The sequence below is a fragment of the Podarcis melisellensis genome (assembly GCF_964234715.1).
Source record: "Podarcis melisellensis genome assembly, chromosome: 8".
NCBI classification, from domain to species: Eukaryota; Metazoa; Chordata; class Lepidosauria; order Squamata; family Lacertidae; genus Podarcis; species Podarcis melisellensis.
In genome coordinates this window covers 35,909,251-35,935,042 of record NC_138540.1, presented here as the reverse complement: position 1 = coordinate 35,935,042, position 25,792 = coordinate 35,909,251, and the positions used below count along the sequence as shown (strand labels likewise).

At 43.5% G+C, this 25,792-nt stretch overlaps 2 long non-coding RNA genes across 3 annotated transcripts in view; both read right to left on the bottom strand.

The window, feature by feature from the left end:
* Window positions 1-25,792, bottom strand: part of LOC309377186 — a 976,085-nt gene that overhangs the window by 675,715 nt on the left and 274,578 nt on the right. The window lies entirely within an intron of this gene.
* On the bottom strand, window positions 4,596-22,270 carry LOC309377175. Of its 2 annotated transcripts, none has more exons than XR_014171466.1 (4): window positions 21,979-22,270; window positions 14,786-14,887; window positions 13,165-13,261; window positions 4,596-4,747 (listed from the first exon to the last, which is right to left on the bottom strand). It is a non-coding gene; the product is annotated as an uncharacterized lncRNA (long non-coding RNA). The 2 variants fall into 2 exon arrangements; XR_014171467.1 differs by lacking the exon at window positions 4,596-4,747 and adding an exon at window positions 11,654-11,800 and having other exon boundaries at window positions 13,156-13,261.

The window sequence follows — 25,792 nt, the reverse complement described above, 5'->3', positions numbered from 1 at the left end:
GACAAGATGGGCTGGGATGAGCAGTTTAGGATGCAGTGGTTCTCTGGCTCAGCCAGCTGATTCCCAGCTCAGTTGGGCTCAGCCAGAGTTCAGTCCCCAACCCTGGCTCAGCCAAAGAAATGTCAGCTTTAGAACCACAGAATTGTAGAGTTGGAAGGGACTCTGAGGGTCATCTAGTCCAACCCCCAGAAATGCAGGAATCTCAACTAAAGCATCCAGCTGGCAGAGCCAAGGCTGGTACAAGACCTCTGAAAGGGCTTTTCGGGGGGGGCAGGACCAGGAGAAAGAGCTTTACAGTGGTACCTCGGGTTACAGATGCTTCAGGTTTCAGAGGCTTCAGGTTACAGACTCCATTAACCCAGAAATAGTACCTCAGGTTAAGAACTTTGCTTCAGGATGAGAACCAAAATTGCACAGCGGTGGCAGCGCAGTGGCTGCGGGAAACCCCATTAATGGTACCTCAGGTTAAGAACAGTTTCAGGTTAAGAACGGACCTCCAGAATGAATTACTAAGTTCTTAACCCGAGGTACCACTGTAGTTGGATCCCAAGGTCATTCTGCTTGGTTTCATACCCTCACAGCCCATGATAAACCACTATTTTAGAGGAGCAGCCCCGCTGCTGAAAAGGGTTTGGGTCTGGTGTAACTCTATGCTAGCACATGTAGCACACACCAGCTTATTTACACCAGATTCTTTTGCATAGGATTGCTCCGTTAAGCTTAGATTTGAATCACTGCTGCAAAACCCAGCATAGCCCAGGCTCATCTAATAAGACAGGCAAATGCTGCCATCTATTAATATTCTTTTGCTTCTTTCACATATGGAACTGTCATTGTTATCAATAGGAACTCAATATCTGGGTCAAAGGCATTAGGCAGGCTTAATTCTTTCCATGTTACACACTGGTGCATTTGTTAAAATTATCTGGAACACAGAGAGAATTTGATAAGTGAAGCAGACCAGAGCCCAAACACAATGTGTCCTTTATGTTGACTCTCTCATTATGGGGAAACTTCGTGAAATGCAAAGTTTCCCTTTGTTAAGCAGAAATAATAAGCATGCAAAGTGGGGGGAGGGAAACCCCGAGACTACTATTACCAATGTGCCATTGGGTAATGAAGTGATACAGTAACATTATCTGGATAGCAAAAAGCGCATGTGTGTCACTGTGACTTATGAAAGCAGAGTGTGAGCTTTTTCACCTTGATTGCTGCCACATTCCTTTCACAATATTTGAATATTAAAAAAAAACTTTTGCTAAGTTAAAGAAAAAAGCCTGCAAGAAGTGCAATCTGCTTGACAGTGAATGCATAATTGTGGTTCAAAAACTTGCTTCAACACATGAAGAATATGGGCAAATCCGACTGCCTTGCTGACTGAGAGAACACAAGGGTGCTATTTCTCTTAAAGGAGCATTCACAAAAAGCTTTTGGATTCTGAATCCTTCCTTCCTGCATTATTCTCACTGAGGGTTGGTTTCGCATTATGCTCACTGAGAGTTGGTGTAAATTTCTCTACCCTTCAAGATGACTGAAAGTGAATAGACACCTATGGGCTCCAGTGGGGAGGGGGGGGCATTGAAACATTGAATTTCAGCTGATATGAGGCAATATGAATTTATGCTCTGCCTCCACAGAGGCTTCTGAATCCCAGTTGCTGGAAACCACAGGAAGGGAGAGGGCTTTTGTGCTCAGGTCCTGCTTGAGATTTCCCACAGGAATCTGGTCAGCCTTTGTGAAAACAGGATGCTGGACTAGATAGGCCATTGGCCTGAGTCTGCAGGCAGGGGCGTTCCAAGGTGGGGGCAAGGGGGTGCCCCGGGTGCCATTCCAAAGGGAGGGTGACAAAATGTCAGCCCCCTATCGGCGGCACCCCCAGGGACACACGCCACTCCGGGTACCAGAGCAGGTTGCTTTGCCTTTGTCTGCAGGCTCTTCTTATGTTCCTATGCTCTTTTCTGTGGTAAGTCATCTGTGATGGAACATTCACACATGCAAGTCACCTCTTGATGGCCCATTGATAAGTGATGAAGAAACAAGTGTGAGTCAGCTTTGGAAGAGGACGTATTTGAAACATGGCCAGGTCTCAGCTGAGTGGCAGAGCATGCATTTTACATGCAGTAGGTCTGTAGTCCAATACAGGTGTCTATCGGTTACAAAAGCATCAGGTAGCATAGGGACAGGAGACAAATCTGACTGCTTTTAAAGCCTGATCTTTCAAATTCACAAATTCTAAAACAAAGTGAGAACAGAAGAACAGTCATCCTTCAAAATTCACACATGTCTGAATTTTGTGGTACAGTTCACCAACCTCAGAATGTTTACAAAAATGCATATACTGGGGTGGGAGTGTATATTAGTGGAAATAACATACAAAAATGCATTATATTCTGAAAAAAAATCCTTGCAAAAAGGCGTGTATTTGTCAAAACTGCATACAGACACGTTTAAATCCGCACCTTCCTGTGGTTCCTCATACTGTTGAGACATGGTCAGTAGCTGACCACTCAAGAAGCAAACCTCTCCCTTAAGATTCAAAAAGGGGAGAACCATTTATGTAGCTTCATAAAACTGGAAACATATGGTGAGATGAGGTGTGGGGGTGGGAGAAATATCCACAACCAGAAATGATAAAAGGCATCTCTTCATTTTATCTGGGTAAGCCACTTGCCACCACATAATGCTATCAATTCAGCAACAGAAAACTGACAATTACCTAGTGTGATGTATTTGGGATTACAGACACCATCTCAATTACAAATGTTGATGCTTCTTGCTTACCTATAAATTACAGTCTGCAATAAGTTGCCTAGAAGTAATTTGGATAGTTAATTCTGGAATAAATGTAAGACTATGCCAGATGTAGCCTTTGTTATTATCATTCTGCAGAGACGGCAGGATTTTGTTGTCTGTGACCATCCCACAGCTTATAAATGACAAGATTGTTTTGATGGACCAATCCTTCAGTGAGAAATCTACAAAGAACAACAGTTGTTAGGCTTTTGTTCTGCAAATAAAGCCTGTTGAAACAATAAAGATGAACAGACTGTGACCATATTTCCCTGAAGCCTTTTCCCATCTCTCCTAAAGTTTCGGGATGAGCAGTTACCAAGTGGTAACTTCCTGAGGTATATATAGATATGTAATCACTGAACTCCAGCCTTCCCCTACCTGGGGAAGAAAGTACACCTTCACACAGTGCCTAGTTAAACTCTGAAATTCACTCCCACAAGAGGTAGTGATGGCCACCAATTGGGATGACGCTAAAAGAGGGTTAGACAAATTTATGGAGGATAAAGCTGTTAGTGACTACTAGCAGGAGTGCCGACTTGACCCCAGAACCAAGGGTGCCTGGGACTGTGGGTGCCATGCAGCGTGCATGGCCCTGGCACCAAAATTTCTAGGTGCCTGGCCCCTTCATGGGGAATTTTGTGGGTTCCTGGGCACCCAGGGCCCCAGGGAGTTGGCACCCATGACTACTAGCCACAGTGGCTATATTGGAGGCAGTATGCCTTTGAATGCCAGTTGCTGGGAATCACAAGAGGGGAGAGTGTTGTTCTTGAATGGGCTATGGTGGATTCTTTGTTCTTGAATGGGCTATGGTGGATGCATATGGCTAGCAGAAACAGGTATTGTCACCACCACAGAATGCATCCATTAAAGTTCCAGTCTGCTCCATTGACTTGAAATGGATGCAACTGCACTGTGGCTACATCTGCTGCCAGGCTGCAGGTTCTGTGGGCTGCAGGGCAGTTTAGGGCCCCTGACTTTGAATGCTGCAAATCTTCTCCCTCTCTCTCTCTTTCTCATGTTTATTCCACTCTTCCACAGAAAAGTAGAAAGTGATTTTTTTTATATAATATAATGTAGCATCATATTTTTAGATAGATTGCGTGGGTGAGCATAGATATTACATACACACACACAGCCACAGTATATATAGTATATATGCACATATAATATTCAATGTATTATATTTTGCCATCTCCATCAGTGCTGAGGGACCTTGAAATGACAAAAGTGTCAGCCTTTAACAAGTATCAACCTTTTAATTTCTCCTCCCCACCCCACCCCGTCTGTAAATGGTTAGATGGGAATGATAAAGATATGGTGAAGGGTTATCCATCACACCCGGCCTTCCACCCAGGGGTCACTGCACAGCCTTAGAAACCCGGAGATAAATCTTTTGATGAAATACTTTCACAATTCTTTGGAGACATTTGGAGCTAATGCTAGTGTTTATCCCAGAGTGGTTCCACTGCCATCAGCAGAATCAAGGAGTGTTTATAATGCAGTTTGCATCAGTACACCTTTGTCACAGAGTTTATTTGGGTAAGATCCAGGCAGGGTCACCTGGAGACTTTGTTTTGCAGGCATTCTTTAGAGGGCAGGGTGGAGGAATCTGTATCTGAAGCTCACCAACAACTATCCCTAAAAAGCATAAGAAATATTTGTTGTTGTTTTTTTAAAAAAGATTCAGAATCAACAGCAAATGATGCATCCATCTTGCCAACCCCAGATGTTTGTATTTTCTCACTAACTGAGGAGGATCACTGTAAGTAGTAGCCTTGAGGTTTGGAATTTCAGTTCAGGGGCCATCTTTACAGCAATGAAAATGTGATTATACAGAGTATTAAGGACGAAAACCAGAGAACAGTATCTGAGGTTTTCACCAAACGTTTCTGCTGCTTTCAGAGCAAAGAATCACACAGCAAAAGGAGAAGTATCAAGTGAAGTAATTCATGGCCTAGGAAAAGCAGTGGGGAAATTGAGATTGTATCACTAGCTCCGCTGCAGTACAGAGAGTATCTTAATGCCAACGGCCCATCAGGACTGAGTGTGCAGTGGAGCATAGTATTTCTATCAGAGGAGCTTAAAGAAATTGAGCATTGTCTTTATTAAGACTAAACGTGCTGTACCCAATGAGACATTTGCTCAGAGAAGAAACTGGCAATTTATCATCCCTTATTTCAATCGGAGAAGTAAGGAACAAATCTTATGAGGGATGTCTTTCCACCCTCTCAGAAATTACCACTCTGGCTCAGCATGGTAATAGTATGTTTGAATCAAGCTTGGTGCTATATAGCAAAATGCACATAACAGGGCTGGCCCAAGGCATTTTGGTTAGGGTTGCCATATTTCAAAAAGTAAGAACCAGGACACTCCAAAGTTGTTCGGCTTTTTTTAGACAAACCCCAAATGCAACGTTTCGATTGACTTGTCTAAGTTCCAGGACATAGTGTTGTCTTTCAGAAATCCCCATCCCCCCCCCCCCCGGATGTCAATTTCACCTTTGAAATCCTGGTAATGTCCAGGAAAGTCTTAATATTATGGCAGCCCTAATTTTTGTACCTGAGGCGAAACACAAAATGGCATCCCACTCCCCGCCAAGGAAGAATGGGGGTGAGTAAAGATCTACATCTGGTACAAGGGAGGAATAAAGATCTACATCGGGATCTGCTGCCCCCTGGATCCTGCTATCTGAGGTAGTCACCTCATCTTGCCTCATGAGTGGGTCAGCCGTGGTACATAATAAAGCAGAGGAGAAGGTAAGTAAAATGGCCGGCACAAATACATATGAAATGAATGGTTGTATCCCTGCATGGCCAAACATAAGGGGAAGCAATGCAACTCCTCTGCTCATGTAATACTCCAAGGGCTGATTCTGTAATATAAGCTGCCTCTATGCCAGAGACATTTCATAGCAGGAAATCCAAAACTAGAGCATCCAGTGTCTTCTTGAAGGTGTCCAATGAGCAGTCGTGTATTGGCAAATTTTACATACTCACAGCCCTGCCTCCTCACAGCCACTCCCCCTCACAGCCCTGCCCCCTTCTGAGAATATACAATAACCTTATCAAGGTCTAAACCACTGAGCATCTTGGGCTTGCTGATCACTTGCTCTGTCCCAGCTTCTGCCAACCTAGCAGTTCAAAAGCATGCCACTGCAAGTAGATAAATAGGTACCACTGTGGTGGGAAGGTAAATGGTGTTTCTGTGCACTCTGGCACTCATCACGGTTCTCCGTGCGCCAGAAGTGGTTTAGTAATGCTGGCCATATGACCCCAAAAACTGTCTGTGGATAAACACTGGCTCCCTTGGCCTGAAAGTGAGATGAGAGCCAAAACCCCATAGTTGCCTTTGACTGGACTTAACAATCCAGGGGTCCTTTACCTTTTGCCTTAATAATAATTAGGAATGTATTACAACGATCAGTGCAGCTCTCCATGTGTTTCCTTTAGTGAAACCTACTATTTTTCTCTGCACGTACATGGACAAATGCTTTAGAGTGCTCTGGTAAATTATTTGGGAATGACTTAACTAGTCTTTTTCTTGCAGTTCCACTGTACATAACAGAACTTGCACGCCATTGTCCCGAAACTGAAGTGCCTTGTGTTTTCAGCATTCCTAAATGCCTAGCTTTGGAGCATACAAAACAACTCCTCTTCAGTGTTCTTTCTGTATGCCTTCACCTTAGTAACTCTAGGAGCCAATCCTCAGTGGCTCCAACATGCTGGTGGTGGTGGGGCCAGAGGCAAGTGGCTGGAGTAATGGATGCCCATAAGGAAATGAAACTCTTGGGCATAAAAGATTTCACTGGAATGTTAAGGAGCAATGCATGAATGCATGTCTTTTCTCTGGCCTTTGTAGCATGTTTGTATACCTCTCAGCTCCTAGAAGACCTTGCATTTGAGAAATTTCTCTTGAAAATAAATCTTTCCATGTATTCTTTGGTTCCCTCATTGGAGGTATCAGGCATTCCTCATGAGCAAGTAGTATTTGGCAGTTAAAGATATGACTTGCAGAATCTTTCAGCTATGAAACCAAGGCCCTTACTTTATCAGGAACACAGCTATTGACTGGGGAGCAAAGCCCCCTAAGATACAAAATCTTCAGACCATGAAGGGAAATTGAATGATTTTCTAATGGAGTATATCTGATCGCCACTAGCTTTTGGGTCTTCTCTTTAAAGTCTGCTCACTGGGGCATACATGACCACTCAGTCACAGACAGATTTGTTACTTTTGGGCTTTCAAGATGGCCATCCCTGCAAGTCCATAACAAAATTGATAGGACTTTAGTGGGTATACCTTCCTTTGCAATTCATGATGAACCTGAATTGGATTCAATTTCATGCCAGATTTGGCACTCTCAACGGAACGCCAACTCAAAAATGTTTTCTTTTAAAAATGCTTAGGTATAATACTGCTGTTGCAGTTGGTAGCAAACATACCAATGCCCCACAATGCAGATTACATATGTTTGATCATAACGGTCAAGGGTCAGGATCCAAAAAGTCCTTCATACAAGTGGAAAGAATGGGTGGATTACTGATTCTCCACTTCTAAACTGCATTGCATGCCATTCTAGAAGTTTTGCTGACTATTCGGAGTGGAACAAGGGACTGCAGTGCAAAGGAGATGGGAAAACTGTTGTGCATGAACGGAAAAATCATATACAACACTTTAGATCTTAGCTAACCTGCCTCATTTGCATTTTTCAAAACAATATGTGAAGCAAAAAAAAAAAATCCATCCTTAGCAATTTGCACTTCTCAGAATCTTGCAGTTCCATTTTATAGCCATACAATGTCTACAAAAATATGAGGGTTAAGTGTGCATAGAAGGTATATATTAGTAAAAATAACATGCTAAAAGACATCATATTAGGGGAATCTGTTTTGCAAAACTGTGTGTGCCAGGACAAATTATATACAAAAATGTCCGTATTAAGAGAATTTTGCTGCTGAATTTTCATGAGGATTAAAAACAAAACCACCAACTGATGTGGAAGCATGGAGAACAGCACTGAATGGAAAAATGAGAAACTGGTGAAAACTGAAATGGACAATGCAAGGTCCCCAAACATGCTAAGGATTCCACTCTCATTCACTTGAATGTAAGTAAAAGTCCCCTGCTTCAAAAGTTGACCATCAACAAGTTCGTAGGTGGCGAGGGTTGCATGCAGTCTGTGGAATGCTTGTGGATGACTCTTCTCTTGCATTTCAATAGTGTGGTGAAGAAGTGGCAGAAGCTAAGCTGAGAGAAACAAATCTGTCCTTTTGGGGGTGTCTGATTTCCTTTTTTCAATCCTCATCTGAGTTCTCCACACTTCTGCCATTTGCAATATATATTTTCTAAATCCTTGTGAGAATTTGACAGCGTTTAAATATCCTAATAAATGCATTCTTGTATACAGTTTTGATAAAGGCACACTTTTTTGCAGGCAATTTTTTGCTGGATCAAGCCAATGGCCCATCTAGTTCAGTATTCTGTTCTCACAGTGACCAACCAGAGGCCTGTGGGGAAACCTCTAAGCAGGACATGCGCGCAACAGCACTCTGTCCACCTACGATTCCCAGCAAGTAGTATTCAGAGATGTAATTCTCCCTCCCTACTTAGAATCCTTCTCTAAATGTGCTGCCCACCATGCCTTTATCCTTTGACTGGTTGAGAATCCATCCTTCTCCAGTGGGGCTGCCCTGCCCAACCTCTTCCAGTTTGCTGGGAATCTGCCGTGTGAGTCCCTCCTGACATAACGGCTAAATCGGTTTTCTCATCTCACCACTGTTTTTGGAGCCTCCCCAAATTAGCATTTTGTTTTCTTTTAATGAGAAGTCACTCTTAAAAAGAAAAAGATGTTGCTTGCATTGATTCTGTGACAGACTTGCCTAGTTCTCTGCAGGAATACCAGGCTAATATCCAAGCTTGAGTAGATATCAGAAAACTGCATAGCTGAAATAAAAATCAATATTGAACCATGCTGATTGCAAACACATAACCCTGAAAATAAAATGGCTTTTCACTGTAGATGTAATTTTTTAAAAAAATTACAAGATATTCAATACAGTCACTATTGATTATTTTGGCGAGAGTTTCTGAAGGCTAATGGAGGCAACCTGTACCAGCTCCAGTACACAAAACTGATTATGTCGTCCTAGCAACTGCTTTAAAAGGTGGGGTGGATCTCACCTAGCAAAAGCAATGAAAATGCAGAAACTTGCTGTGATAGATAAACTAAATGAAAGGGGTTTTGTTTTGTTTTTAAAAAAGGACTCGACTCCATTTCCTACCCACCCCAATTTCCAGATAGGTCCGTGCTAAGTTGGGATAGTAGATTATAGAGTGGACGCGTTGTATAAGTTAATGGAAATAATGGCTCATGTTATTTGTAATGGCTCAGACAAACAACATGTTGCTTCCCTGGCTATGTGCTATAATTGCTATTACCAATTAACATTTATATAGCGGCTGCATTCACATGACAGTTTATTCCATTTCTCTGTTCTTTCCCAAACTGTTCATTTCCACATTATATTTGAGCTTTCACATGCCACAAAAGCCATTTCTGGAAAACTAATGGAATATAGTGAGTGCATGTCTGGTGCTCATTTCTGTGTTGTTTGATTGCAGAAAAGTAAATCCTTTCTCAGCCTCCTCAAACTGGAAAGTGTAGGGGGTACAGTGACAAAATTTGGGGTGATACAATGGCACACAGTTCTCTCCTGCTATTTTCATAGGTGAATTATGTGGGAACGGAAGCAGGAAAGTACGGAAAGGGCAGGAGAGTAGTGACATTGTTCAATGACATTCCTTGTTGTGCCACACCACACTCACTGGCAGGAATGAAATTTTGTGCAATGTGCCAGTCTCTTGGTCAGAAAGCCACAACTCCACAATGCAACAGATGATGCAGCATGAAAGGAACATTAAAAATGGCACAGAAGTGTGAGTGTTATAATTAGGAAAAGCTACACAACTTTTGCACCTGAGGCCATGGTGTAATTCTGCTTAATGGCTGCACCGACCCTACATGCATGCATGGAAAGAGATTGCCCAGAAGCAAATCTACACCAGATACTTTGATGTGGAGCTGCATTCAAGCTGGCTTTGACATGTAACAAGGGAGGAGCAAACTGCAGTACCACAGCACACATTTTCTACACATCTTCTATACCCACCGGAGGGCCAAAATGGTGTAGTGGTTAGTGTGAGGCCTGGGACCTGAGAGACCGGGGTTCCCTTGGTGTCCTGGGGCCAGTCACTGCCTCTCAGCTTAACCCACCTCAGAGGGTTTTTGTGTGGATTGAATGAGGAAGGAGATAACCACATACACTGCCTTGAGCTCTTCGGAGGAAAGGGGTAGGAGATAAATGCAATAAATAAATAAATCCTGGAAAAAGGAACCTAAAGAAGAAGAAGAGGAGGAGAAGGAGGAGGAGGAGTCTGGATTTGATATCCCACTTTATCACTACCCTAAGGAGTCTCAAAGCGGCTAACATTCTTGTTTCCCTTCCTCCCCGACATCAAACACTCTGTGAGGTGAGTGAGGCTGAGAGACTTCAAAGAAGTGTGACTAGCCCAAGGTCACCCAGCAGCTGCATGTGGAGGAGCGGGGGAGCGAACCCAGTTCACCAGATTACGAGTCCACAGCTCTTAACCACTACACCACACTGGCTCATTCTGCCAGTGAGCATGGGGCTCCTTCATTGCCCACTGTTATGGCCTGGGAATCCGATTCAGAGGCGGAACCGGAGGAATCCCAGCCTGCACAGGAGTCTCCGCCTCCAGGGCCGGCTGAGCTGGGGCAGGGCCTTGATGCTGAAGCGCCTGCACCTGTGCCGGATCCTCAGGAGCAGGCACCAGGTGAATCCACTCTGGCTCCGGAGGTGATTGAGGACGCATTGCCTACAGGTGCGCCTCTCCCATCCCTGTCAGGGGAAAGTGAGTCTCCCCCTGGGTCCAGTAACCCACCGGCCTCTTCTGAGCTGCAGAGGCTCAGGGCAGAGAGGCGGAGGGAACTGGTTTCTCCCAGGAGGAGTGCTCGCCTTAAGGCGAGGAGAGGCGGGTCACCTGGGGGCCGGGACCGCCCCTTGCCTCAGAAAAGATAAAGGCCAGTCAGCCCGGTCCCAGGTTGCGGGAGCAACATCGTTGAAGAGCTGTTTCAGCCAGCACCCAGTACTGTTCCCCCAGAGTTCCTGTCCTTGCCCGGCTCCTCGCTGTGGACCCCGCTTCGCCCGTGGAGGACTGTCTGCCAACCCTCGACTCAGGTCCTGGACCTCACCCCACGGTAACCTCCCCCCTGGACCAGCACACCCACCCTGCACAAAGATGACTGAGGAACCTTTGGCTTTCCAGATGTTGTTGGATGCAAGAAAAATACGCCACTCACTCGCAGAAAGTACCACCCTGGGTGGGGGGCAGGAGAGAATAGAATTTGAACAAATGAATTGGTAAGTAAATAAAAAGTAAATATTTGTGAAACAAAGATCAGATACAGAAGAATAAACTAGACATCAAGCAGTGCTTCTACCTTGGCCCCTAATCGAGTGCTACTCCAGTTCATCATGTCTTTCCCATTTAGAGCCTTACCAGGCTGAACTTTCTGCCTTGTGAACAGCTTCTCCCTCTGGAGCCTGGTTTTCTCAAGCACGCTTCTCTACCCAAACCCCAAACCCCATGCCAGCTTTAATTCCTAAACGATACTTTGTTTTTCACAAGGTGTTCTTTGAGAAGCAGGTTTGCTGCGAAGTCTGTGCAACGGTGGCATATTAGTTAATACTAAATGAACACCGAATGTTATCAGCATCAATGTGACATCCAGTTCGCTTTCAGATATGAATTCATTATGAGCAATGAAATTACATGGAATATCAGTATATCAACACCTAGGAGCCTGTCAGATTGATGCCCTTTGGAGATCCGCTCCTGCCTGCTGTGATGGTGAATAGCAATGATGAGTAGACAAGGTGCTGTAGAGATATATAGATCTCTCTCTCTCTCTCTCTCTCTCTCTCTCTCTCTCTCTCTCTGTGTGTGTGTGTGTGTCTGGAGAGAGAGAAATATAGCTTTATTACCAATGCAAATTCCTTCCTTCACCTAGTCTTGCATTATTCAGCAGGGTGGGGGGAAATATTGAATTAAAATGGATTTATTTAAAAACACATACATGGGCTACATACACTGAATTAGCAACTCTGGCACAACTTTCTCCTCCCTCCCTCGCTTTTGACTCTCCCTTCCCACTTGCCTCTAAAAAGAAGCACTATACATTAAACCAAGGCTTTGAATTGTGCATTCTTTCTACAGAATGGGCCAAGGTATTACAGCAGCCATTTTGCCAGAAGAATAAATCATGATTGACAAAATGAAATTTGTTAATACAATGGTTTAAGGCAGTTGACAGAATTTTTTTGTCAACAGAATAGATTAAGGGATTCTTTTTAAAAAGGAAGGAAGGAAGAAATTTGCAGATGGAATGGCTTTGATGTTTATGATGAAAAGCATTTTGTTGATAGACTGGATCAGAGTCAAGGGGGGAGGGTGTGGAGAGAGAGAAAACACATTTTCTCAACACAAGGGGTTTAGCTCATTGACAAAACGCATTTCATCCCCAGATGTTTTGGCTGAGCTGTCAAGTATTCTCCCAGCCTGACATTCACCAATCACGTTGTCGTCAACTCAAAAGCACTCTTTCGTTAGTAGCTCTGAAGAAACAGCTGAAGGCATTACAGGAACGCCATGATTGGTCCCGCTGAATCGTTAGCTATGATAATGTAGTTACTTTAATGCTCGTTAAGTGGCAATGGAGCCAAACATGACTGTGGGAGAAAGATTGATCCTTCCACGCCTGTTATTCTCATTTTTAATCTTTTGCTACAAGTCAGTATTAAATAGTGTCTGTCTGTGATAGAACAGGCGTTACCAACTGGGATTGCGTAAAAGGACAAAATTGATCTGTTTGTTCATGTGGCACCACCTAATCATTACATAAGGAAAGGAATCAGGCTAGTCCCTGTGTTTGGATAGGGATGGGGCAAAACAGGAGAGAACTGCCAACTTGGAATTGTCACATGGAAGATGGAGAAAGCTTGTTTTCTGCTGCAGGAGAAATGGCTCAGGAAGGACCTGAGCCATTCAATTCAGTTTGCAAGTCAACATTAGGAAGAACTTTCTGGTGGTAAGAGCTTCTTGACAGTAGAAGGGACTATCTCGGAAGGTGGTGGAGTGCCTCTCCCTGGAGGTTTTAAACAGAGATTGGATGGTCATCTCTCAGGGATTCTTCAACTGCGGTTCCTGCATTTCAGGGGGTTGGACTAGATTTTGTGGTTCCCTTCAAGCTCATGAAACTCAATTCTATAAAACTGAAAGTGACAGATCTGACCTCCTCTCGCACTTGCACATCTGTGTGCACCTCAGATGTCCCACTGAGCATGCCATCAAGGGCCTGAATCCCACTTTCTCTTTTGCACCTGTTTCACCTGCAACAAGTTAAAGCGAAGAAGGGAGTCAAACACAGCAGGACAGCATTACTTTAACTAACATGAACACATTTGAAGACTTTGAGGTTTATTGGGGGAGCTTTTGAAAATAAACCCATTTTGCTGTGTTTCGTACAGAAAACCTTTATCAGGGTACTGGGAGTGCTCTTGCATTTCAGCTCAAATGTTTTGTACGGTTTATTATGTTCTTCTAAATAAAACTGTCAGGTTTATTGCTGCTTTCATTAAAGTGTTTCATTGTATTCACAGTGACTTCAGGGTAAAGGGAAAGATGACTGTGTACCAGAGATGGTCAACAAAACTTCCCCTTCTATAATGCCTACATAAATCTGCTTATGTGAAACACTCACCTCGCTCCATAATCTCAGGTCTTATTAACCTCTGGTGCTGCTCCAGGAAGATTCTGCCTATGCCAGAAGGTCATGACCTTTCCATTACCTGCTCACCATCTCCTTCATCCTTACCTTCTTTTGTGTGGGAAGAGTTACCTCACCTGTCAGATGGCAACAGTGGTTGCTTACGAGTAACCAGGCAGGACTCCGACCTGTCTTTTACAGGTTTTATTTAGGTGCAAAACTATTTACAGTTGCTGAACCCCAAAGTTCATGTCTACCTCAATCGCTAGCAGAATCCGGGAGTGCTTGTTTCCTGGACCTCCCCCAGCATAAGAGTCTCCTTACGCCCAGAGTTTTCTTTCCCTCTTTGTGCTTTATACATCTGCGCAGGGTGGGCGACGGAAGGGGTGTGCTTCCCTCCTGGCCAGCTTTGCCAGGAGCGGGGTTGAGGCTCCTACCAGCATCCTCTGGTCCTTTCACCTCTTCCCCACTAGAGGTGGGGTTTTCCTCATCACCGGATGAAGAACTGTTTCACAAGATTTTCGGAGGCTGCCCCTCTGTTTCCTGCCCCTGTTCTGATGGCAGTTCCCTGACATCACCCCAACAGTCCAACCCAAGGAAGACCCAACTTACAATTTGGCCCCAAACCAATTTGGGCTAGGTGGGGGCTCATGTTTAATTAGTGTTTTTAAAGCCCTAATTAACATATATTGCTTGGACGGGGCTGGGGGGAAGGAGATGCTGCATCCCCTTCTGCTTCCCTGCAGAGAGCAGGAGGGCTCAATCCTGCTGGGTCCTGTTTCACGATCACCTCTGTGCAACTACCTCCAGGCAGAATCAGATCCAGGATCAGCATTTCCCATGGGAGAATTCCTAGGTTGACTCCTGCATCTTCCCAGCCATTCCTCCTCTAGAGATCCACCAGCAGGGCCAGAAGATTATGGCATTTCACTAGAGTTCCTCCACCATGTTTGGTATGCAGAGGTATACAGTGTCTTTCTACATGAGGTTCAATTTGGAATTTGTGACCAACCACTGCGAGAGACCTAATCTTCTTTTCACAGCCTTAGACAGCAAGGCCATCTTTCTAAAAGGGCTTACTCCAAGATACTCCCCTGTATAATGTTGTCAGTACACAGTGAAACTGTTGATAATAAAGTTGGTGCACCTGCAATCTTCTAATTGGTCTGGGAGGCTTGCCATCAGAACTGGAATAGTCTGGCCAGAAAAGCAGAAGTCTTTGAACTGTGAAGCATCTCACAGTGCCTTTCTAATAAAAAAGAGAAGACAAGAAGTGATGCCAGATTTCACTTGCCAGAATGAGTGAGTTTACACAAAGTTTGGTGGGTGTAACATAGTTCACCCATGTTGAATGGGAGCGAGTTTCTGATCCTACAAAAAAAAGGAGTGGTGTATCCAATTAACCTTTCAAGCAGGCTGATTTCCACAGGTGAAAATGTGCAAAAAAAACTTTCCCTATTTTTTTCTCTGGCTTGTCTCCTCAATGAAGTGGATATGGAATTATTGCAAGGGTTTTATGATCTAAAGTTTTAGAGTGATATCAAATGTGGCACAAGTGGACTTCAGCTCATGCAATATGCTAGCCCCCATCTACTCCAGAGGGTCTCCCAAAGCATATTTGGAGGGTGTACAGGGGAGGTGTAGGCAGGGGAGAGGAAACATAAGCCTCATTCCTCAAGCAGAAGGCCACAATTGGATGTCACCCTTATTTTGTATGTTGGTCTTAGATCTCATAATTATTTCACATATTGTCATCTCAGAGAGGGTTGGTATCTCTCAATGACCACAAATTCCAGGCAGATGTATAAAGAAGCAAGTGGTACAGGAACGCAGGAAGCTGCCTTGTTTTACTTATAATTTTATAAAAGTATTGTTGCACACACCCCAATCTCTGAGTGGCAAGAAACTCCAGGGATTCCTGTGCCTATCCAGGGTTCAGTTTCCTTGGAATGAAGGTGAGTAGAAACTCTGTGATATCTTTGGGATATCTGGTTTTATTTACACACATATACAACCTGAGACTAGAATGGAGGAACTCACAGCAGATCTTGCCTCTGTGTCTCTAGCTTTCACCATAAGTCAAAACTGTCTCACAAAGCTCCCCTTGGTCTATTGTTCCCTGTCCTAGGATGGGCTGACATCTAGCTAGGGAAAGTGGAGAAAGCCTCGCCCATTTGTTGTGGGGATTAAATGAGCAGGAAGAAAGCCATGTACACCAACCTGAGCTCCCTGGAGAAAAAGGTGGGATATAAATGCAGTAAATAAGTACCGTGCATCAGATAAGTTTTCCTTCCCCATTCTATGTAATTGACTTTATCATGCAACAGGTTGCCATGCGGTTGCTCCTGTTTTCGAAGACCTGCAACAACTGTTTGAAACCAATTGCTTTATTTAGAACACTTATCAAAAACTGCAAAAATGTGATTTTCACTTCAGGAGATGAAAATCACAGATATTCACAATGTCCCTATAATTTAAAAACAACTCTGTATGCTTCCTCTTTCTGTTGTTTTTTTTTCAGTGCCCAGATAAGAAAACTAAGTAATTTTCAATTCAAAATCCTTTATTAGGCATAACACACCACACATTAACTAACAAGCATCGTATACAGACTGTATAAAATACAGACTCAGCAAACACAGTTTATCCCAGTCTTATTCTTAACTCCAAGAAATAAATTGATGAACATAGATAATATAATACAACATAGCAACATCACCTACCAATAAAAACCACTAAGTCTCTTTATCATGGCCCATTCTTTCTAAGTAATTTTAGTCTTGCCTTTCTTTGATTCACCACTGAGATGTGGAACCCAGGGCCTTCCAGATGTTGTTGGAACCCAACTCCCATCATGCCCAACCAACACGGCATTGGAGTCCAGCAATAATCTGGAGAGGTACAAGAGAAGAACCTGCTGGTTCGGGCCAATGGCCCATCTAGTCCAAGAGTGGTTGACAGCAACTGGTTTTCAGAAGCAATTCTGCCTCAGACTTTACCTGCTTCTTACTCTTGTGGTTCATGCATGACTGAGGGGGGGGGGAGTTGAGAAATACTGATGGTTCTCATGAGCAGTACAGCCACAATGGTAGCCTAACACTGCAGGAACATAGTGTTATGTGCCACCCCCTATCTCTGTGGTAGCAAGATCCCAGGGAGCTCCAGGAGCTTACCCTGGGATGTTTTTCCATTGGAAAATCAAGGCACAGCAGAGGCTGCAGTGTCTTTAAGTCTTAAGATATATGGTTTTATTTACACATATATACATCTTAGCCTTGATGGAGGGAGTGCAGAACATTACACCCCAAGAGTGTCTCTTGTTGCTTCAGAAAGCTTGGATCCAGAGCAGATGCCAGCCATGCTCCCTGGTCTTTGGGTACAGATGCTCCCATCCAGCCCACATGAAGTTTTGCCCCCACTTCCTTCTCATCCTTTTCAAAAAAACCTCCTGCAAAAGGACACTTTTTTCATGTGGTGATATCACACCCCCTATGTCAGAGGCCAGGCTGAGGAGTACTGCTCTGATGAGGAATGGTGGGAGCCTCCCCTCCCCCTGCTCCTGACCAGGATCCTGAAGCTGCCCAGGAGCAGCGGAGGACTATAGATTTGGAACAGTGGTTTGCAGAGGGGCATAGTTCTGAAGACAAAAGTTGGGACGAACTGGGGGGTGAACAGCAAAGTGAGGAAGAACTGGAAGAGAGAGAGTGCTAACAGACTCTCTCTCACTGAAAAGTGTCCAGCCTATCAGTCCAAGTTCATGTAGAGCAGATAAGGTGGCTACACAAAGAGCACAGTGGTTACAAGATCAGGTTGCAAGGAGCGGAAGTGACATGGGGAAGCGGGGGGGAACCTTAATTGGGAGCACCTTCATTCCAAGAATGGCTGCTTTGTTCTTTTGCTGTGGCCATTAAAGACTCTTTAAATGGTAAGCGACTCTTTTTGCTTTCTCCTGCTTTGTGTACTGCCAAATTGGGGAAAGAAGCTGAGTCTCTGAAACCTGACACCCTATAACCCTGGCAACCTCCCTCTCCCAATTCTCCTGTCTCCATCTACTACTCAGAGCCAGGGGAGGGACAGTATTTACATTATCAATCGCTCATACTGGTGCAACACTTTGCTCTCTTTGTTTCTCTTTGTTTCTTAACGGCACCTCTGTCAGCTGATCTCCTGAACAGGAAAACTGGTATAGCCTGCAATTTATTGCTTCCTTTGTTGTATTTAACTCCTCATACTATTCCAAATATTAGCTAAATTATATCACTAAATTTAAGAATCTGGGTGTTCTTCCCTGCCCCACAGAACATCAGGAAGCTGCCTTATACCAAGTCAGATCATGGGTCCCTCTAGCTCAACATTGTGTCCACTGACTAGCATCTAAGGTTTCAGGCAGAAGTATTTCCCCATTCCACCTAGAGATGTTGAGGATTGAACCTGAGACCTTCTGCACACATGCTCCACTCCTGTTCAACCCTGCAACAGGAAATTGAAAAATGAATAAAAAGACAACAACCGCTAGATCATGATTGGCTACCACAGTTAGGAATCATCAGTCATAAGAAAATTAAACCAAACCAAACCATACAATGCTTTTTCAGTCTCCATCTCCCCCACCTATTCATCACCCACAGCACTGATTGCATATACTTCATGCATTAAAGATATTCACCTTATTTCTACATGCCTTGGGGGTTGATAAACAGGGTCCCTATTTTAATTTTGCAGAGGGATCAGTTCCTTTTACTACTTCATGCCACAGCACAGAGTTAAGCCTCATCTGCTAGCTGCTGACTGTAGGAATTGCTTTGTTATGGATTTCCATGCTTTTAAATTGTTCTGTACGTTCACCCACCATTCCATTATAACTCATTTTTCCCCCATTTACTCCTTTGCTCTTCCCATGGCCAAGCAGGAAATCCCCTTTCTAATAGCCAGGCCCAGCACCAGAAGTTAGGGCATGTGCAAAGGCCCGTTTCTTGTCAGGGGTCCCATCCACTCCTCCTTCATGCAGTCACCGCATGCTCATCCATCCATGCTCTCCCACTGGTGATAGTGACAGTGTCTGCCACATTCCTGTAAACTGTTATTAAAAAAGAAATAAACCTGCTCATGAATTTTGTCAGCATATCAGGCCCCCATCTGTAATAGACCTTTACATTTGTTCGTTTCATTAAAAATTATACAGCATTTGTCTTCGTTGTAGTTGGGTTTAAAAAAAAAATCAAAATGGTTCACAAAAAGAATAAAACTGTCACATTACTGGTGCAAACACTTAACAACAACTATTTAAAATATTCAAAGAACTTAAAACCAGGGATAAGCAGATTTAAACGCACACCAACATTCTACATATCTGGGAAGTTTTGTCCAAAGAATAAGTTTTTTCATAGGTGCCAAAAAGAGTCAATAGGTTGGGAATTCCGAAGTGTGGGTTCTGCCACACTAAAAGATCAGTACTGTATCTTATAAATGCAAAACGGGTATTTTGTGGCACCTGTAACAGTGCCAGTTCTGCAGATTGAAGCAGGCAAGTGATAATATACAGGGTGAGGGGATAGGTAACCTGGTCCCAAGTAACACCTTGAACCTGAACCGATAGCGAATCAGCAACCATTGCAGATCTCTGAGCACAGGTGTTATATGCTGACACAGCAATCATGGTGCAGCATTCTGCACCAACTGCAGATTCTTGATGAAGCACAAAGGAAGACCCACCTAGTGCAGATTGCAATATCATTCCACTTTAAACAGTCATGGCTTTGCTCAAAGGATCCTGGGAAGTGTAGTTCATTAAGGGGGCTGGTTAGGAGACCCCTACTACCCTCCCAGAGCTATGATTCCCAGAGTGGTTTGGCAGTCAATCCTCTTCCCAGGTATATCTACCCATTTCACACTTTCTGAAACAACGCAAGAGTCAAAACACATCCATCATTCAAAATTTGTGTTTCTCTGAATATTGCAATGCAATTCTCCAGCCATGTAATGTGTCCATAAAAGCATATACTAGTGGAAAGTGTGCGTTAAAATGCATATTAAAATGTGAAAGTGACACACACACGGACCCATGCATTATATTAAAGAGAATTGCATACAAATATGAGCCTTAGGAGAAATTTGCCTTAAAAGCTGATGAATTTCCACAAGGACTTTTATTTATTTATTGCACACTGATGTGCAAATGTTGAAAACTGAATTTAAGACTGGAGAAATGAGAAACCGAAAGAAACTGAAATTGACAGATTCTCCTATTCCAAGGCACTATTCAAAACGGGATGGCCTTCTGTGCCCTAAAAGGCAGGAAAAGCAAAATTTATTACCTTACTGACTCAGATGAAGTGTCTACTGTATGACACTTCTGTTTCAGCAGCAACAGGGCAAGTGACTCTTAAACACGGATGAGAAACTTGTATGCTCCCATCAGATCCATTAAGTAAAGCCAATGGTTCAGGGTTGATAGGTTGTGTAGACCGTCAACCTTTTCAGACCCAGGTCCCACTATTAACTCAAACATGCATTTGGAGACCAATCTCTTAATCTTTTACCATATATTTGCATGGTGATAGTGCTCCCATTATGATCCACCTTGGATCAGGCTGCAATCCATTAGTGGGTCCCAACCCAACTATTGAAGACCATTGATGAAGACCAACACTATCTAGATGGCCATATGTTCTCCTTCCTTCATGGGAGAGGGGAGGACGTCACATAAAGAGGTTCTAGTCAAGACCTTGCACCATTGTGCTAGTTGTCTGCTTGTAGGGGATTTTTCACATTTGGGAAGGCCTGAAAAAACATGACCTCCCAACTGGAGTCTGAATTGATGCAATCCGTTCTATCACCACCACCATGCTGATGAAGGTATAGACCAGAGCCCAGTGTAAATGGGTTATTGGAAGGATAAAATGAGATTAGACATGTTAAACACTTTGTGCTGGCATGGAAAGAAGTCCTTTTTGTACTTCTGGACACTCTGTGCTGCAAAGCGCAGATTTGGACAAAGCACCATATTCCTTAAAAACTCTTTAAACGACTTCATAATATGCTGTGCCCTTGCTAATTTCGTTTTCTTTTCTTTTTTGTACTCTTACATTTCTTTTCATCCCCACCCCCCACCCCTTCATTTGCAAATAGGGAAGAAGAAGAGGAAGGGGGGGAAATCCTTTTGTGCAAAGAATGAATAACAGATGAGATATATGTTTGACTGTCTTGTTTCAAAAGAGTGTTCCATGTATAGAGGACACTCTTCAGAAACAAAGGCTGCCTTCAACAATTTCACTGTTTACAGCAAGGCCGCAATTAAAATCCTGTGACCTTTAAGGGGACTCTTGACTTCAAAGGCGAAGCCAGTGCTGTTACATAATAAAGACAGAGTCTGGGGAGTGGGCAGGAAGACAGCTATCAAAGGAGGAACATCCCCCTCCTAACTGGCAGCAGGTGGGTTTGATCCAGAGGAGTACGGCTCCTTTGTAGGACACCCTTCAGGAGGAGCAACCAGCACCATGCAGGATCCAGTCCTCCCATTTATCAGCTTTGTGAGGTAAGGATTCGATTCTGCATAGTGCTGCTTGCAGCTCTTTCGAAAGTGGCTCCCTGCGAAGGAGCAAGCACCCCTCAGAATCAAACCCACCTGCTCACAGTGGGGAGTGGGGAGAAAGAGACACAATGGCTCACAGTGGGGCACAAATTAGAGCCATGGGGCGGATAGGGGGGCTTATGCACAGCCCTAATTGATATACTCCAAATATACTGTACCTATATGCTTACACGGGACGCGGGTGGCGCTGTGGGTAAAACCTCAGTGCCTAGGACTTGCCGATCGAAAGGTCGTGGTTCGAATCCCCGCGGTGGGGTGCACTCCCGTTGCTCGGTCCCAGCGCCTGCCAACCTAGCAGTTCGAAAGCACCCCCCGGGTGCAAGTAGATAAATAGGGACCGCTTACTGGCGGGAAGGTAAACCGCGTTTCCGTGTGCTGCGCTGGCTCACCAGATGCAGCTTGTCACGCTGGCCACATGACCCGGAAGTGTCTGCGGACAGCACTGGCCCCCGGCCTCTTAAGTGAGATGGGCGCACAACCCTAGAGTCTGGCAAGACTGGCCCGTACGGGCAGGGGTACCTTTACATGCTTACACACAGTACATGGCACAATACCCCATCTATGAGAACCAGCTGGCAAAGAGTAGCATAGTAGTATGTTGGGCTTGGGCTGGTTAGATATGGCTCCACATTTCTGATCTGCCATGAAGTTCCCTGGGTAACTTTGGTCCAGTCAGTGTCCGAAGTTAACCTATTTTATACAGCTATTATAAGGATTAAGTGTGATACCTGACACCCAAACATACCAACCTGAGTTCAATGGATGAAGGAGGGTCTATCAGTTACACTGGTGCTCCAGCTGATGATAACAACATTCCTGCCCTGAAAAATATTCCAGTGCTCTTAAATCCTGGGTCCACCAGATGTTCTTGGACTATGGTCACATCCACACCATGCAAATAAAGTAAAATATCACAATATCACTTTAAATAGCCACAGCTTCCCTCAAAGAATTCTGGAAGATTCATGGTGCTGATAGTTGTTAGGAGAACCCTATTTACCTCCCAGAGCTACAATTTCCAGAGTGGTTTAATGGTCAAGTCCTCTTCCCATGGAACTCTGGAACTGTAGCTTTGTGAGGGGAAATGGTCTCCTAACAACTATCGGGTCTCATAACAAACTACAACTCCCAGAATTCTTTGGGGGGAAGCCATGACAGTTTAAAGTGCTATCATGGTGCTTTCAATGGATGTTGTGAATGTGGCCTACATGGGTATTCTAATCCAACAACCCTGGGACATGGTTGAGGAGCACTGCAGCCTGCCACTTGGTACACCCCATTCTACCCACCTCTAGGTATGCAACACTTCATTTGCCTGCATGTGTAGGCCACATCTCAGTTAAAAACAAAGAAATGGTTTGCAGTGTACCGTACAAACCAACTTTTGTATAAACTCAATAGAGGAGCCCCCGGACCAGGAAAACCTGGTATTCAGATCCAAGCATTTGGGAGTGGAAAAACACCGGCTCCTCTTGAGCAATCTGACTTTGTAATTGCTATTTCAGGTAGAAATCATTAAACACGGAAAATAACCATGCCATTGCAGAGAGATAAATATCTCTCTCTCAACAGAATACACAAACACATATAATGATAAACGCCGCCTTATCAGTCATTTGCCCTTCAGAAAGGTCAAACATCCCCAAAACATCTACTCTGCAATGATCTTAGAGAAATTATCATTTGCAGTCGCCAACGTGGTCACATTATTTCTGACGAGTGTCAGTTTCCCCCCTAGAATATTACATTTTCTAATATTTAGTTTTCTGGCACTCTTTATTTTTTTGTCCCCTTCCTTGTGCCTATCTGTGTAGATTAGAAAGGTTCTTAACTGTTATCTGTAATAGATTTTGCCAGTAGCAAAATTCATGCAGGCATAATAGAGGAACAAAGTGTACTCCGATGAAATTGCGACCATAATTTCCAGCCGCCTGACATTTATTGCATATTGCTATTAGAATTCAAGTGCCTATTTGTTTTGTACTTTGCTTTTATTCTTGCATCACAAATGTATAATGGAAAAAAGATATTTTAAACGCCAAGTTAACTATCACTGATCAACATGAGGCACCAAACATAATCAATATTACTTAAACACACTCCTAGGCAATTAATTTTTAAAGGAATCAAATTGTTGCACCTCATCAAAATTTATAACAATACAATAAAGGATGTTACATTCTTTATTGTTTAATTAAAAGCAACATTTAGCAGCCGCACAGCTAAGTGCCAACGCATTAGGACACAACATTTCCTGTTTATCAGCGTGAGATATACAAACAGGACTTGCAGAACATTTTATATTACATGAGTTAATTAGACTTTATTAAATTTCATATGCTTATCAAATTATTGAGCATGATAACTTCAGAACCCCAGAGAAATATTCCTGTAATGCATCCAAGTGTAAATGAGGCATCCTTAATGGATTCAGCATTTCCATCGAGCACAAAATAAGTTTTATGGAAAAGACTTCTTGGGAACTAAGTGGAGAAGCCAAACACTGTTGAGGATGGGGAGAGCCAGCAGAAGCCTTAGTAAGCAGATGATTTACATAGCAGGGTGCAAAAGTAAAATAAAAATATAGTACTTGGAGAGGTGAGTTTGATCCATCAAAGCACTGGGGTCATGGGTATGGATGTCGGAGAATCCTGATGAAAACATAAATGGAAATTGCTGGTGTTCATTTATTTGTCTCATGTCAGATGTTGCTGTTGTTTTCAGACTACAAACAACACACAATTGATGACTTCTCCCCTCCATTTTCTTTGCATTGACACAAATGGTGTGGAAATAATCGCATCATTTATTTCATCAAACACACCTTTTATAAATGATTATTTAAATCATGTTAAATAGCAGACAGATAAATAGCATACTATTTGGTGGAAATCAAATTGCAGCGGAATGGAAACAGAGCTGATTGTGATCAATACAGGTCGGAATAGAAATCACTGCCTTCTTACATCCTTAGACTCTTGCCTGAATCCCAATCCACAAGCTCAGCACCATGGAGAAGGGATGCGAAGGTGTCCTTGCCACCATGCACAGGCCCAGTGTCAGCACTTGGTATCTTTGGGCAGCTTCCATGCATGGTCCTCCAGCACTGACACTACTGACACCTTCCAAGACTCATGGCAAGCATCATCACCTGCAAGTCTCTGTTTTAATGTCCTACAATCAGCTGGTTGGGGTGGATTTATATTGGGCATGTTGGGGCACCATGGAAATTAGAGTTCTGCTTGTGGGTTTCCCACAAGTTTCTGATTGACCACTGTAAGAAAAGGATGCTGGACTAGATGGGCCATTGGCCTGATCCAGCAGGCTCTTCATATCTTCTTATCCCCGATTTAGCAAACAGTGAGAGAACAGCATTGCATCAGCTGTCAGGGATGAGGCAGATCTGTCCATCTCTTCTCTTATTTCAAGACATGGTGCAAAGAAGCCTTTCTCAACCTGGCCAAATGTATGGAGGACACCAGGTAGTGGAAGGTCCTCCTTTCTCCTGAGCCAGTGGAAGAAGAGGTCTTATCCCACTTTACTTTGGAAGATGAAACCTGGGACCTTATTGACCATAAGTCAATAGTAAAGAACATCCTTTGTATACAGAAAGTCCCAGCTTTAATCCTTGGCATCGCCAGTTTATAAGATTCATGCAGCAGGGAATGAGAAAGGCCTCTGTCCAGCTCCACACAAGAGACACAAGAGTCCAATTGGACAGTGCATATGAGGCTTGATGGGTCACCTGGCTTTGTAGCTGGCAGATTTCTGGTTCTCACACAGGCCTTTTGAAAAATACAGAATAGCCTCTCTTGCTCTTCTGCATCTTCTTGAATATGCCTTTGATGCAAATCCCAATGAATGCTATCCTTGTTCTGAGTTGTCTGCACATGCCCTAGAATGTGAGATGGAAAGATCACCATGCATATTTCACCACTTGATGGTGCAGTCATCAAGTAGCAAATACACATTTGTGAATGATTATTCAGATATAGCAAGGAATGAGGAAGGTTTGTGATTTCTTTGCTGCTGAATTGCAACCCGCTATGTTTTTGGGATTCAACAGCTTTTTACTTATTCTCCAGAGGTGAATATCTGAGTGGAAAAGAAAAACCATTCTTCCACCGTATGAAATGCAGAATGGATGTAATTTATCTAGTGCAATAACAGGCAATAAGTGCAAGTGTTCCAATCTTAATTAAAAGACATTACAGATGATTTACAATATCTTGGATATGAAGAAAGTTGCACTTAGATATATGCTATTGTATCAGAAGAAACACATCTTGCAAGGTTCCACATCCAAATTTAATAGCATTGTTACCCTCACTTTTACTGTTGAGTATAATTTTCTTCCCTTCCCCTCTGTCTTCTTCCAGCTGAAATGATGTGTGAAAAGCAAAGGAATTTTATAGTTTACCTTGTAATGATCTGCACCAAGCAGTCATGGCAAAAGTTGACTTTGTTTTGATAGGGTTAGTCAAATAAATCAAGGATTGAATAGTTTCAAGTAAAGCAGGCTATCACAAAATCAACACCTGGTCAGCTCTGTGATAAAAATGA